The 15,814-nt window shown below is 35.0% G+C and overlaps 1 non-coding gene across 1 annotated transcript; it reads left to right on the top strand.

The window, feature by feature from the left end:
* Positions 1-555: 555 nt before the first annotated feature.
* LOC138379227 (U6 spliceosomal RNA) lies at positions 556-662 on the top strand. Its single transcript, XR_011232010.1, has one exon. It is a non-coding gene; the product is annotated as a U6 spliceosomal RNA (small nuclear RNA).
* Positions 663-15,814: the final 15,152 nt, after the last annotated feature.

The raw sequence follows: 15,814 nt of genomic DNA, 5'->3' as shown, positions 1-15,814 counted from the left end.
TGCATGCTGTCTGAGGGATGGGCACACTTGCAGCTCTGACTTGGGTGGTGCAAAGGTAATTTATGTAACCAAAGCATTTGTACCCCCATAATATTCTGAAATTTAAAAATTAATTAATTAAAAAAGTGAACAAATATTTTTCAAAAGAAGATATACAAATGGCCAACAAACAGATGAAAAAATGCTCAACATCACTGATCATCAGAGAAATGCAAATTAAAACTACAATGTGATATCACCTTACCCTAGTCAGAATGGCCATTATTAAAAAATAAAAAAAAAAAATAGATGTTGGCGTGGATGCAGTGAAAAGGGAACACTTGTATACTGTTGGTGGGCATTTAAATTAGTGCAACCTCAGTCAAAGAAACTATCACTAGAGCAAATACACAACCTACAGGATGGCAGAATATGTTTGCATGCTATACATCCAATAAAGGGCTAATAACTAGAATCTATATAGAAGTCAGGAAAATAAGCAAGAAAAAAATCAAACAACTCTATCAAAAAGTGGGAAAAAGAAAATGAACAGAAACTTTTCAAAAGAAGATAGACGTGCTCGCTTCGGCAGCACATATACTAAAATTGGAACGATACAGAGAAGATTAGCATGGCCCTTGCGCAAGGATGACACGCAAATTCGTGAAGCGTTCCATATTTTTTTAACTTGCACTGTTCACTTAATAATTTATCATGAATATTTCCCATATTATTTCAAAAAAAAATATGATCAAGAGAAAATGAGAGAATGATAAAAAAAAAAAAAAGAAGATAGACTAATGGCCAAGAAACATATGAAAAAATGCTCAACACCTCTAGTCATCCGGGAAATGCAAATCAAAACCACAATGAGATATCATTTAACTCCAGTGAGAATGGCTTTTATCAAAAAGTCCCCAAACAACAAATGTTGGCATGGATGTGGAGAGATAGGAACACTTCTACACTGCTGGTGGGACTGCAAACTAGTGCAACCTCTGTGGAAAGTAGTATGGAGATACCTCAAAGAACTAAAAATAGAACTACCACTTGATCCAGCAATCCCACTACTGGGTATCTACCCAAAGGAAAAAAAGGTATTGCATAAAAATGACATCTCCACTCGAATGTTTATGGCAGCACAATTCACTATAACAAGGATGTGTAAACAACCCAAGTTCCCATCAATACACGAGTGGATTAATAAAATGTGGCGCATGTATACTATGGAGTTCTACTCAGCCAAAAAAGAAATGATGAACTACCTATTGTATTATCCTGAATGGACCTGGAGCCCATTCTTTTAAGTAAAGTATCACAAGAATGGAAAAACAAACACCAGATATACTCACCGTCAAATTATACTAAGTAACATTCATCAGGTGTTGGGCAGGTGGGAGTGGGGAGGAGTGGATGGGTATATACACGCCTAATGGGAGCAGTGCGTACTGTCTGGGGGATGGGCATGCTTGTAGCTCTGACTCCGGTGGTGCAAAGGTAAATATATGTAACCTAAACATTTGTACCCCCATAATATTCTGAAATAAAAAACAATCGAAAAATTAGTGCAACCTCTATGGAAAATGGTATGAGAATTTCTCAAAGAACTAAAAGTAGATCTATCATTTAATCCAGCAATCCCATTACTGGGTATCTACCCAAAGGAAAAGAAGTCATTATATCGAAAAGATACCTGCAGTCATATGCTTATTACAGCACAATTCACAATCATGAAGATATGTCATCAACCTAAGTGCCCATCAAGTGGACAAAGAAAATGTGGTGTGTATATGTATGGGGGGGGGTGCTTAGAATGATTAACTGGTGCATGGTTTCACAGCTTGTAAAAATGTAGAGCTTGAATTTGAACACTCTTTTGTTGGACTCAGTATCAATAACCATTGTTCAATAGGTGATCAGTGCTCCTATTGGGAAAAAATATGCAATAGGCTCAAAGAGAAGGAATATATTAGATATTAAGGAAGGGAACCATAAAATGGTGGGATGCAGTGAGGAAGAGAATTCCAGGCAGAGGGATACAGAAGCAAAGCTAAAACTCTACAGAACATACTCAGGAAGTGGCAAGGTTGGTGCATCTGAAGTGTGAGCGGAGGGAAATTACACGGGAATGGTAGCTTGGGGTGAGTTTGTCTTATGTTTTGAATGCTTTTAATAGGAAATTGGGTTTCATTTTTGAAAGTAATGGGCTGCCATAGACTTTTTAGAACAGGGGGTGATGAATTTTAAATTATGAGATCTCTATGCTTATGTAAGGGATGCCACCATGTGCTACTATTCAGAAAGCTGCAAGCTTTCATTATTACGGCATGCTGGCCCCAGTGTGGGTGAATAAGATAGTCAGTTCGAAAAGCCTGTGATTAAGTCAATTTAATTTTACTTTTTTTCATTTTTTAAGATTTTATTTTTTTAAGGGCAGTTTTAGGTTCACAGCAAAATTGAGAGGAAAGTACAAAGATATCCCTTATACCTCCCACCCCCTACACAATGCACAGTCTTTCCCATTATCAACAGCATTCATTATTATTTTTTTATTTCAGAATATTATGGGGGTACAGACATTTTGGTTACATGTAATGCCTTTGCCTCGCCCAACCCAGGGCTACAAGCTTGCCCTTCCCCCACACAGTGCGTACTGCATCCATTAGTTCTGAGTTTACCCACCCTCACCACCCACCTCCCACCTGACCAGCACCCAGTGAATATTAATTCCATGTGAGCACTTTAGTGTTGATCAGTTAGTACCAATTTGATGGCAAGTACATGTGGTGCTTGTTTTTCCATTCTTGTGATATCTCACTTCGAAGGATGGGCCCAAGCTCTATCCAGGAAAATATAAGAGGTGCTATTTCACCATCATTTTTTGTAGTTGAGTAGTACACCATGGTATACATATACCACATTGTATTAATCCACTCATGTATTGATGGGCACTTGGGTTGTTTCCACTTTAGTACTAAACATAAAATGAAGCCATCCAATCAATGCTATATTAAACAAGGCTCATATGCAGATGTTTGTAAAAGCTGTACTATTTGAAATTTATTACTCAAATGGATAGAACTTACAGTAAACATTCAGGAATTTCAAGATTCTTTTGATAAATGTATAAGTTATAAACTGAAATAAATATACTACCTATATAAAGGTGACTTCTGAAATGAATTGTATAATGAGGTGATAAGATATCACATTAGGAATAAAAATGAACTTTCCTAGCCTATTGAAGTTCTTGTTTATCTTTTTACTTCCAAAATTCCCATCCTGACTCTCTCTTAGTCTTATTTCAATGTCTTTGCACATAGTGATCCCTCCACCTGGAATGCCTGTCACTTGTCTCTGCTTGATCATTTCTCATTGTCATACTAGACTTAGCTTGGGTATCACTAACTTCTCCAGTAAGCTACCCTAGCACATTTTCCCTACCCAAATCTTAATTAGGTATACATTTTGTGGCCAAAAAAGCCTCTTATTCTCTCCTCCAGCTTTTCTTATAGTCCTTCTTATTCTTAATTGCAATATTTTGTTTACTTTTCCATGTCCCACTGACTGTGAGGTCCATGAGTATAGGGACAATCTTACTCATCTTTGGGTCCTCAATTTTTCTATTCTTTTTCCATATGACTATAGGTGCAACAAAGTGTTTCGTGAATGAATGAATGCATGTGTAACTGTGCAGCTAATACCTCTGGAGGAGCAATTTGATTGCTTCAGAGCCATGATTTTAATCTTAAATGCTATAAAATGTGATGAGATAGCCTTTCTTTTTAATGAATGTTTACTTTTATGTAATGGTTATGTATTTACAAGGGAGAACAAATGTTTAAGCTAAAAATTGGATGAAACTGAACTTTGTAACAACCCTTATTCAGAGAATGAATACAAAGGCACTCAAAGGATATACAGTAGTCCCCTTCTTATCCGCAGAGGATACCTTCCAAGATCCCCAGTGGATGCCTGAAACTATGGATAGTACTGATCCCAGTTGCCGTCAATCAGAGCACGTTTCTGTTCATGGCTTTCACTCACAAATGTAATGCCTTTTCCATCTTAACTAAGCATTTGTCACACACTGTGGCCATAAATTTTGCAGTTTGAGACGTGACAGCAAAACTAGCACAAACTTCTTTTTCCTTCTTCACAGTTTTACAGATAAAAGATTAGTTCTTACCATAAATCTTAGCAACCTCAGCATACATTTTTTTTTCTGTCCTTAAGTCAAGAACTTTCACCTTTTCACTTAATGGAAGCACTTCATGGCTTCTCTTTGGTATGTCTGAATTGTCAGCATCACTACTTTTCATAATCTCATTCCTTCACTTGGAAACCAGAAGTTAAATGGCCATCTATATTTTATTGAAATTATTGCCTCTTATCAGGTCAGCTCTAAGTTAACACAGTCCAAAAATTTCATTTCTGTGCACTTACATATTTATCCCCATCCACATCTCTGCATTTGTCTATACATTCCTTAAGGGAGAAAATCCTAATTGGAATAGCTATAGGCATTACCAGTGTTGTTAGACCCATGCTTTCAAAATTTTGACAAGTTTCAAGAAAGGACTTCCAACCTTTTGGCAATCTGAACATCTCTCTCATCCCAGGATAGTAGAACTGAGATGTCTGTGACAGTCAGATTTTATTTTTATATTTATAGTTTAAAACCTCATATACTAAATAACAAAAGTACACCTTGTTATATATGATGACATGATGAATAAAGAAAATTAAAGGCCCTTTCCTGCCAACAGGAACTCTAAGAAATAATATACTAAATTTTTATATGGTATACTGAGTTGATTTACTTTATGTAATATTTTAAAGTACATTGCATTCATTGCATTAGACACCTCTTAAGGAATACATTGACAATACAGCTTCTTTTCATATTAGTGATCTCTTAAAATCCAATAATCTTTTTAAGACATCCAAAAGGAAGAACATGGTTTACTTACAAGGAGAGAAGCCAGTAGAAGTACTTTTGGCACAGAAAGTTTTCACTCTTCCAGACTATGATTTATTCCTGTGTGTATATATGAACAGAGAGAGAAGGACTAGGCTTCTCTCCTTTTTGCTTTTTTAATATTTTGTTTTATTGACAAATTATAATCATATATAATTATGGGGTACACAGTCATATTATGATATATGTGTGCAGTATGAAATGATTGATTCAAGCTAATTAACATACCCATCATCTTCAGTACTTGTCTAACTTCAACTTTCTACTCTTTCACCAACATCTCCTCAATTTCCCTTCCCCTCAGCCTATGGCAACCAGCAGTTTCCACTCCCTGCTTCTGTGAGTTTGATTGTTTTAGATCTCACGTATGAGTGAAAACATGCTGTTTTTGTCTTTCTGTGCCTGGTTTATTTCACTTAGCATAATGTCTTCCAGGTTCATACATGTCACAAATTACTGAATTTCCCCCCTTTTAAAAGCATATTTCCACATTTTCTTTATCCATTAATCTGTTGATGGACACTTAGGTTGATTCCATAACTTGGCTATTGTAAATAATGCTGCAGTGAGCATGGAGGTGCAGATATGTCTTCAGCATACTGATTTCAAGGTTTCCTTTTAGTGTCATCTCTTCTATGAAGCTTTCCTTAATGCCTATCTTAAAGACACCAGAGGCAGAGTTAGAGTATGCCCTCTTCTTCATTTCTATAGGGCTCTATACATGAATCCTAGATTTGTCTTCAGTTATTGACTAGCAGATGTTCGTTACCAGGATAGATTATGGAGATGTTTGTGAGAAAGATAAAGAGTTAAATTTGAACATATTTAACTTGGGGTTTCTTATAGGACATCCAAGTAGAGATGTCCAATGTTCCATTAAATACGTATGAGTTTACAGTTCAGATGAGAAATGTTGGAAAATGGTTCTCCATGATTTCTCACATTTCTGTGTGTCTTGAGAGCAGAGTGCTCCATGTAGATGTTCTGTATTTAAGGGAATTTATTTACCATGGAATGAGAATTTCCAAAGCTATAGTGGCATAGGTCATGAAAGAAGTCAGTAGTGGAAGGATGGTCTAATTCAGAGCACTAAGAGGTGAGAGCAACTATACCCTTGCCTCTAAAAAATAATCTGCATTTAATGACCCTTATCTGACTAGCAAACTCCTATTTATCCTTTTATTCTCAATTTAAAAATCAACAACTCTACAAAGGCTTCCCAAATTTTTCAGAAGACTTAAAGTTTCCCTTTTCTATATTTATAACATTATCTACTTTAGTCTTTATTCTTTCACTTTTCACACAGTATTATTATGCTGGTTTACATGTTTGTTTTTTCTTCTAGGACAAGAAATGAATGAAATACAAAGAATAGTCATTTTCTTAATGCATATTTATTATAAGTATGTTTGATGAAAAAGGAGAAGAGGAGTATCTGAAATTGGGCTGATAATGGGACAACTGTAAGCAGACCTATACCCAGAACAATCCTATACAGGGCAGAAGTATGATTGAGTTGTGGGGTAAAGTGGAAAAGCTAAATAGAGTTGTTGCACGGCCAGGGAGCCAACGTTGGGGCATGACAATGGGAGGAATATTTGTGATTGTGGAGAAGATGTGCAGATGATGATGAAGAGAAAGATGTGAGGATAATGAGGAGGGGGATCCTAAGTAATGGCTACATTGTTTGAACATCTATTCTGGGAACATTTTGTACATTATTTTATTTAATGTTCAAAACATCAATACAACGTAGATGTTATTGTAACCAAGAGGCTTAGAGCTATTGGAAAACTGACTCAAAGTTGCAAAGCTGATAAGAAGGAAAAGGTGGAATACTAGCCTAGGTCTGCCTAGGTTGAAATACTCTTTCCAGTACATCAACTTTTCTTAATCTGTATTTAACATAACAATGGTTTATGCATAACTGGCCAAAAAATGTTAAACTATGGTTCCACAATAAAGGATTCTGAGGTCAAATAAGTTGAAAATACTGAAATAAGCAAGTTAAACAATTATATTAACTACAGAATTTCCCAGACTTCTTTATATGATAAGGTTTATCATGAATCAATAACAGAGAGCACATAGCATCAACATTGCCTAAATTAATTTGATTATAGTATTCCTTTGTTCAGCGATCACCAGCGCCATCTCTCATGACATCAGGTAAGAGTTTGGAAAATGCTACACTCCATCATGATAGCAAATGTCACCCATGTAAAAAATCTAATTTTGTTTACAAAGGAAATGTAACCAAAATAAAACTTTCATGGCTTTCACCCATTCATTGTCACTCAGAACTTACAAACAAATGGATCACATGGCTCAGAGCTCCTATGAGCCAGTTCACATTGTTAGTTGTCAACCTGTCATTTTATTACAGAGGTACCAAAACGGACTTATTCAATACACTGACATTTCTCTTCTGACTGGCTTTGTTTAGGAAAATGCTCAGCTCTACCTTAGAAATACTACCCAAGTATAATTATGGATTTTAAAAAAAGATCTGCCAGTGACCTTATGCCAATTTTGGAAACATCAGTGTGAATCTTCTTAAAATAACCAGATTTTGTACATAAAAGTCCTGATTATAAACTCTTTAGAGAAAAATACACTGGTTAGCTATTACATAGAGCTAGGCAGTCTGCTTGCTCTTCTTTGATCACTGCTCTACTTTGAGTGACCATCTGGTATTTAATTGCTCACCTTGTTGGAGAATCAAGCTCACATTGTCTGTATGTGATTGTGTAGGCAAAGAAAGATGGAGACATTAGCTAGCTGGTGGAGGCCTCTTTGTATATTTCCAGGTAGGTATGATTTCAGATGGATTGCATTTCTCTCACAACCTCAAAATAAATGTAATTTATACTAACTGCTATTTTATTATAGGCAAGTAACATCACAGCTCCATCTGCTATTTAAAGTAAATGAATTAGAATAAAATTTTGATTCAATTTGGCATAGTGGAAGTAAAGACTCTAGAAACACACCATGTGGACTCTGTCCCTTACTAGCCAGGTGGCATGAAACAAGCAACATATTCTTACGTTGTTCCTTAGTTTCCTCAACTATAGAATAAAGATAATACTAATCCCTGCCTCATAGGATTTTGGATGAGTTTAATGACCTAACACATATAAAGCACTTAGAATAGCACCTGAAACATAGTAATGCTATATAACTGGTAGCAGATTTATTAACTGTAGGCATTAAGGGCTTCTCAGAACCTTTAACATGCTTATGTTTGTTTTAAATCTATAAGAGCCTAGCTATTAAGAAAGGGACTAACATCCTATCTATTCAGCAAAGTACTAGAATTCCTAACTAGCTAGCACTGTAAGATAATAAAAAGAAACAAAAGCTGTTAGGCTTGGAAAGCATGAAACAGGACTGATGTAAGTCACAGATAAGTTTATCTACATAGAAAATCAAGAGAATATGCAGACAAAGTTTTGGAATGAATGAGAGAGTTCAGTTACATTGCTGCAAGTAATATCAATATGGAAAAATCAATTTCATTTCTACACATTAACAAAAAATTGCAATTAAAATAAAAATACCATTGATATTAGTAATGAAAACACTAGAAAACTGGAAATAAGACCAATAAAAGATGTACAAGACCATTATATACAAAATTATAAAATTATACTTGAAAGATATTTTAAAAATCTAAATAATAGCAGAGTTGTGGCCATGGGAAGACTCAGTAAAGAGACCAATTTTTGCCAAATTAACCTATAAATTCAATGTAATTCCAATAAGGAAAATGAGCTCTGAATACAAATTTACAAGGTACAAATTTCAACATAGCCACTTACTATGTTACCTGGGGCAAGTTACTTTACCTTTCTGTACTTCATTTTTGTTATCAGATAGAGGTAAAGTAGTATTGTTCCCTTTTGGTTCTTGTGAATAATAAAATAATGATAAAGTGCTTAAAACATTCCTGGCACATAGTCAAGTGCTCTAAAAGTTTTGCCTATCATTGTTGTTCTTGTTATATTAAGAAGTCCTACAGGTTCATAAAAAAGAGAAACAAACTGCCTAATAGAAAATAGGCAAGCAAATTAAATGTAAGTCACAGAATAAGAAACACAAAAGTCTTCATATAACTAAATATTATTCTGGGTTATAGAACATATGTGTAGTATGATTACATGTGTTTATATACACATATATATAAGTGCTTAACAAAATTAAAGAATATACACAAAAATGTTAGTGATCATTATTTGAGTGGTATGATTTTACGTGATTTTGTTTTACTTCTTTTGCTTTTTCTGTTTTTTTAAAACTTCCATAATGGACACAAATTGCTTTTATAATAAGAACAAAAATCTAAGACACATAGACAGTATTTGACAACAATAAATGGATTGCTGACTTATCTCATTAAAAAAAGAAACATAAAAATCCAATATGCATTTAAAATACTCTTACTAATAATTTTAAAAGAAAAAATAAAACTCTAAGATATTTCTCCAGTAATATTGGCAAGGATTAAAATCTGTTGGCAAGAATGTAGGAGAAGTATTTTTGTACACCATGAGAGTGTAAACTGAAGAAAAATATGACAGTATCTAACTAATTATAAAGTGTGCAAACATTTTGATTGAAAAATTCCATTTTTAGGGATTTATCCTACAGAAGCAGTCATGTAAGTACAATAAGATGGAAGGACAAGGATATTTATTGCTATATTGTTGTAATATCAGAAACTGAAAAAATCCCAAATGTCTGTATTATTCAGGCAATGAAAATGAAGAGACAGACAAATATACATTAACACAGAAAAATGTCCAATACCTACTATTAAGTACAAGAGAAAGATGCAGAATAGTAGGTATAACAAGATACCATAATTTAGATGTTTCATATAAATGTTAGCATACACATAAAAATCCTCTGGAAAAAAAATAAAGAAACTGTTTGCTGTGGTGAACTCTGGAGATGGGAGTGGAGAGGGAATGCATATGACTTTCATTGCTTATTTTAAACATGCCTCAAATGTCTAAAAATGCTACAAGTTTAAGGCCTTACTTTTATGGTAAAATAGATTTACTTCTGCTAAGTTTTATTTAATTAAGATGTTTCCCACTGTAAAGCATGTTTCTCAGCCTGATATATATGTTAAACTATTTATCTTCAATTACTGAATACTAAACACTTCTCTCTTTTTTTTAAGGTGTATATTGCCGACAACTTTTATTTTTATGGGCTGTTAAAATATTACTGCTTAATTAACTTTTTTAATGACTTTTTTTTCTTTTTTATTTCAGCATATTACAGGGGTACAAATGTTTAGGTTGTGTATATTGCCCTTGCCCCACCCAAGTCAGAACTTCAAGTGTGTCCACCCCCCAGATGGTGCACACTGCATGCATTAAGTGTGTATATACCCATCCCCTCTTCCCCTCACCCATCTGCCCGATACTTGATGAATGTTATTACTATATGTGCATTTAAGTGTTGATCAATTAATACCAATTTGATGCTAAGTACATGTGGTGCTTTTTTTCCCATTCTTGGGATACTTCACTTAATAGAATGGGTTCGAGCTCTAACCAGGATAATACAAGAGGTGCTAGATCACCATTGTTTTTTGTGGCTGAGTAGAACTCCATGGTATAGATATACCACATTTTATTAATCCACTCATGTATTGATGGGCACTTGGGTTGTTCCCACATCTTTGAAATTGTGAATTGTGCTGCTATAAACATTCGAGTGCAGATGTCTTTTTTATAGAATGTCTTTTGTTCTTTTGGGTAGATGCCCAGTAATGGGATTGCTGGATCAAATGGTAGTTCTACTTGTATCTCTTTGAGATATCTCCATATTGCTTTCCACAGAGGTTGTACTAGTTTGCAGTCCCTCCAGCAGTGTATGAGTGTTCCTAATTTAAAACTATTCTAAGATTAAGTTTATTTAAAAATACACTATTAAGATAACTTAAAAGAAAACAAGTCACAGATTGGGAGAAAATATGTGTAAATCCCATATCTTACTTAGAAAACCCATATACCCTGAATAAATAGAAAAATCTTTAAGTACAATAACTCCGTAAATGCACACAATTGTGATTTGTCAATAAAAATTTTTTAAAAATAAATAAATTTTGAAAAACTCAATCCTAAAAACACAACAAAATGTAAACACACTAATAAGCATTTGAACAGATATTTCACCAAAGAGAATATGTAGATTATAAATATTCATATGAAAAAATATTCTACATCATTTGTCCTCAAAGAAAAATGGAGGTGAAAAACACAATAAAATTCGCTACACACCTATTAAAGTAGCTAAAATACAAAATATGAAAATTCCAAATGTTGAAGAGTATATAGAACAACAAGAATTCTTTTTTTCAAAATATTAGGGGGTATAAATATTTTTGTTACATAGATAATTTTTATGATGATTGAGTCAGGGCTATTAGTGTGCCCATACCCAAACTCTTACTCATTCCTTTGGAGAATGAAAATTGGTACAGCCACTTGAGAACACTGTTTGGCAGTTTCTTACAAAGTTAAAGATAGACTTACCATATGATCAAACAATCTCATTCTTAGGTTTTATCCAAGTGAATTGAAAACTTATGTTTACAAACAACCTTTACTTGAATATTTACCCAGCATTATTCATATTGCCAACCAAGATGTCCTTCAAGAGGTGGGCAAATAAACACTGTTATATCCATACAATGGAATTCTAGTCAGCAATAAAATAAAACTAGCTAATGACTCATATAACATGGATGTATCTCAAATGAACTTTTTAAAGTGAAGAAACCAGTTCCCAAACACTACATTTTTTATGATCCCATTCATATAACATCTTGGAAAAAGCCACAATATAGGTATGGAAAACAAATTAGTAGTAGTCTACTACAAAGGTTATGCACAGAGGAAGTTTAGAGTGATAGAACCGTAGAACTTCTCTGTATGAGAGCTGAGTAGTAGATATATGACTGTATGCATTTGTTAAAATCTAACACATCTGTACATTATAAAAAGAAAACTTTGATGTATGAAAGTCTTAAAAATTCAATCAGCTATTGCATAATTAAAAGGATCACTAGCTGCTGAGAAGAGAATGGATTTTACAGGGGCAAGTGCAGAAAAAGAGGCAGCAGTGAGGAAACCTTTTCTATAGTTTAGGTGAGAAATGATGGTAGCTTCACCCACAGAGGAAGTAATGACGGTGCAAAACAAGAAAAGTCTGAGAAACTGGCACAGATAAGAGGCTAAGGAGGCATGATGACTAAAAGTAATGTATTTAGAGGGGATCAGAAAAAGGAAACTAGGTAAAAAACTAAGGCATTCTGAATAAACCATAGACTTTTGTTAATAACAATGTATCGATATTCGTTCATTAGTTGTACCAAATGTACTAAACTAAGGTAAGATGTTAATAACAGGAGAAACTGCCTGTGGGGCATATGGGAACTCTGTACCCTCTCTGCAATTTTTCTGCATGATTCCAGTCATAAGAGACATATAAAGTAATCAAAATCATAGAGACAGAAAGTAGAATGGTTGCTGCCAGGAGATGTGGGGAGAGGTAAAATGGGAAGGCCTTGTTCAAAGGGTATAGAGTTTCAGTCATGCAAGATGAAAAACTTCTAGAGAGCTTTTGTACAACAATGGGAATATAGCTAACAAAACTGTATTTAACACTTAAAATTGTTACAAGGGTAAATTTATATTATGTGTTTTTTATCACAATAAAAGAAAATAACTGCACTAGAACACAAAGCCAGACTGTGAATAGCAAAATTAGCAAGAAGGGATGAATATTGAAAGGAAAAGAACATATATGGCAACAATATCTATCCAAAAAATATCAATAAAATAGTCATGGTGAAAAATCACATGAAAAAGAGACTTCTGCAAGATTGTGTATGGAAGTTACTATAGCAAAATCAAGAGCACTGCTGCACAAAATCAATAACTAATTAAAACATGTGATAGAAAATACCCCATTTACAACCACAACAAACTCTAGATATTACTGAAGAAGCCTCACAAAAATGTTCAAGATCTTTATGGAGGCAACTAGAAAAGTTTCCTATTAGATTCAGGTAAAAAAAAAGTTTCAAATAGATTGGTCAGCATACCATATTTATTGATGGGAAGCAGAATATTGTAAATGTGTTGATTGTCCTTAAATTATTTAATGATAGAATGCCTTATCTGTATGTTCCAAGATGACAAGCTTGGGCTACTGTCTTCCACTGCCAAAATCAGCCCTGGGAAACTAGAGAAGGGAGAATTACAAAGAATCAAACAAATGAAACAGGCTAATTATATTGCATTAGTTTTTCAGGGCTGCCCTAACAAATTACCATATACTAGGATGGATCAAACCAACAGAAACTTGTTCTCTCACAGTTCTGTTGATTGGAATCTGAAATCAGTATTACTGAACCAAAATTATGATGTCAAGAGGTCTGCTCACTTTCCGTGTGCTCTAGGGGAGGATATGTTTCTTGCCTTTCCAGTTTACGGTGGCTGCCACTATCACTTGGCTTGTGGCCTCATCACTCTAATTTCTGCCTCTATCTTCACAATGCTTTCTCCTCTGGATGTGTGAGAAATCTCCCTCTACCTCTCATTTATGTGGAAACTTGTGATTGTCTCTAGGTCCTACTTGAATAATCCATGATAATCTCCCCATCCTTAACTTAATCATATCAGCATAGATCTTTTTTTTTTCTAATAAGGTAACATTTAAAGGTTTCAAGGATTAGAATTCTGTATACAGAGGCCATTTTTTAATCATACCATAGGCCATCATCTGGCACCCAGAGATTCACATCATCCCACATGCCATATACATTCATACTATCCTAACATCTGCAAAAATCTCAACCTGTTACAGCATCAACTCAAGTCTAAAATCTCATCTAGATAACTTCAGCTCAAAAGTCCCAAATCTAAATCATCTAAATAAGGTATGGGTATGATCCATCCTTGGGCATAATCTATCTCTATCTCTGGACCTGTATAACTAGAAAACGAGTTATTGTTCCCAAAATACAGTGGTGGGGCTGCCATAGTATAACAATTATAAGCATTGACATTTACAAAGGGGGAAATGGAAGGAAAAAAGTGATCATTTCCAAACCATTTCAAAATCCAGCAGAACAAATTCCATTATGTTTCAAAGCCTGGGAATAATCCTCTCATGGCTCAAGGTCTCTGCCTTCTTGGCCAAGGGATCTGCCTTCGGGGCCCATGGTTCAAGCCTCTGTCTTGCTCCCAGGTCTCAGTCCTCTTCACCTGTACCCATGATTTGAGCCATTGAGCTCAAGGCTCCAGTCACTGGTCAAGGTCTCTGCTCCTGGAGTTACCCTTCTTTCTGCTTGAAGGGTATGTAATCTAGGATAATCTCCTTATGATAAAACCCTTAATTTAATCACACTTGCAAATACCCTTTTTCCAAATAAGGCAACATTTACAGGTTCAAGAGACCAGGATCTGATACCTTGGGGAGCTTACCACAAATATCAAAACCAATATCTAAACAACAAAACATTTTAAAATGCCTGGAAGTGGTTGAAAATTGTGTTAGAATAGTAATTGTGTTTGAAAGATGGCAGTGAAATTGGGGAAAGTCTCTATCCTGCAATAAATACTAGATACAGAATAGGTATGCTATAGTCTGAATTGTGTCTTCCCAAAATTCATATGTTGAAACTTATTCACTGATATGATAGTATTAAGAGGTGGAGAATTTAGGAGGTGAATAGGCCATGAGGACCTACGGGATGGAATTAATGCCTTTATAAAAGGGCTTGAGAGAGAAAGTTCAGCCCCATTTTGCCCTTCCATCTCTTCTGCCATGTGATTACACTGCGTTCATCCCTTTTTGCCCTTCTGCTTTCCACCATGTGAGGACATAGCAATAAGGCACCAAATTGGAAGCAGAGACTGGGCCCTCACCAGACACCAAACCTACCAGTGCCTTGATTTTAGACTTCCCAGTCTCCAGAAGTGTGAGAAATAAATCTTTATTATTTAAAAATTACCCAATCTCAAGTATTTTGTCATAGCAGCAGGAAAGAACAAAGACAAGGTAGGAGGAAAGATTTTAACTTTGGCCTCTGTTTCATTGTATTGGTCTGAAGCAGCCCTTCCTCCAAACACAGATGCCATTAGCCATGGAATAATATTGGGAGATCAGGAAAGCTGGGGTTGATTGAGGAAATATGACTTGAGTCCGTGACAACAACCACCTGAAAACACTTGGATGGAAGAGAACTGGTCTTTCTAAAAATTTAATATTTTAACAGTATATAAAGAATGAACTAACCTGGGTGCGGTGGCTCAGGCCTGTAATCCCAGCACTCTGGGAGGCCAAGGCAGGAGGATCCCTTGAGGTCAGGAGTTCAAGACCAGCCTGAGCTAAAGAGAGACCTATCTCTACTAAAAATAGAAAAAATTAACTGGGCATGATGGTGCACACCTGTAGTCCCAGCTACTTGGGAAGCTGAAACAGGAGTATTGTTTGAGCCCAGGAGTTTGAGGTTGCTGTGAACTAGGCTGACACCACGGCACTCTAGCCCTGGTGACAGAGCAATACTCTGTCTCAAAACAAACAAACAAAAAACAATGAACTAGAAATAAAATAGCAAGTATCACAGTAAATCACACATAGTGTAGATATTCTTTCATTTTACATATATACATATATATATATATATATATATCACACACATGTGTATATATTCTACACATACACTTGGTAGAAACGTAAAATACATTTCATATTATAAATGAGGGTTAAAAACTGAAAATCATTGCACTGGATAATGCAATGTTAACCTCAAAAGACTTCTCA

Source organism: Eulemur rufifrons, chromosome 30, assembly GCF_041146395.1.
Source record: "Eulemur rufifrons isolate Redbay chromosome 30, OSU_ERuf_1, whole genome shotgun sequence".
NCBI lineage: Eukaryota > Metazoa > Chordata > Mammalia > Primates > Lemuridae > Eulemur > Eulemur rufifrons.
This window is presented reverse-complemented; position numbering and strand designations above follow the sequence as displayed.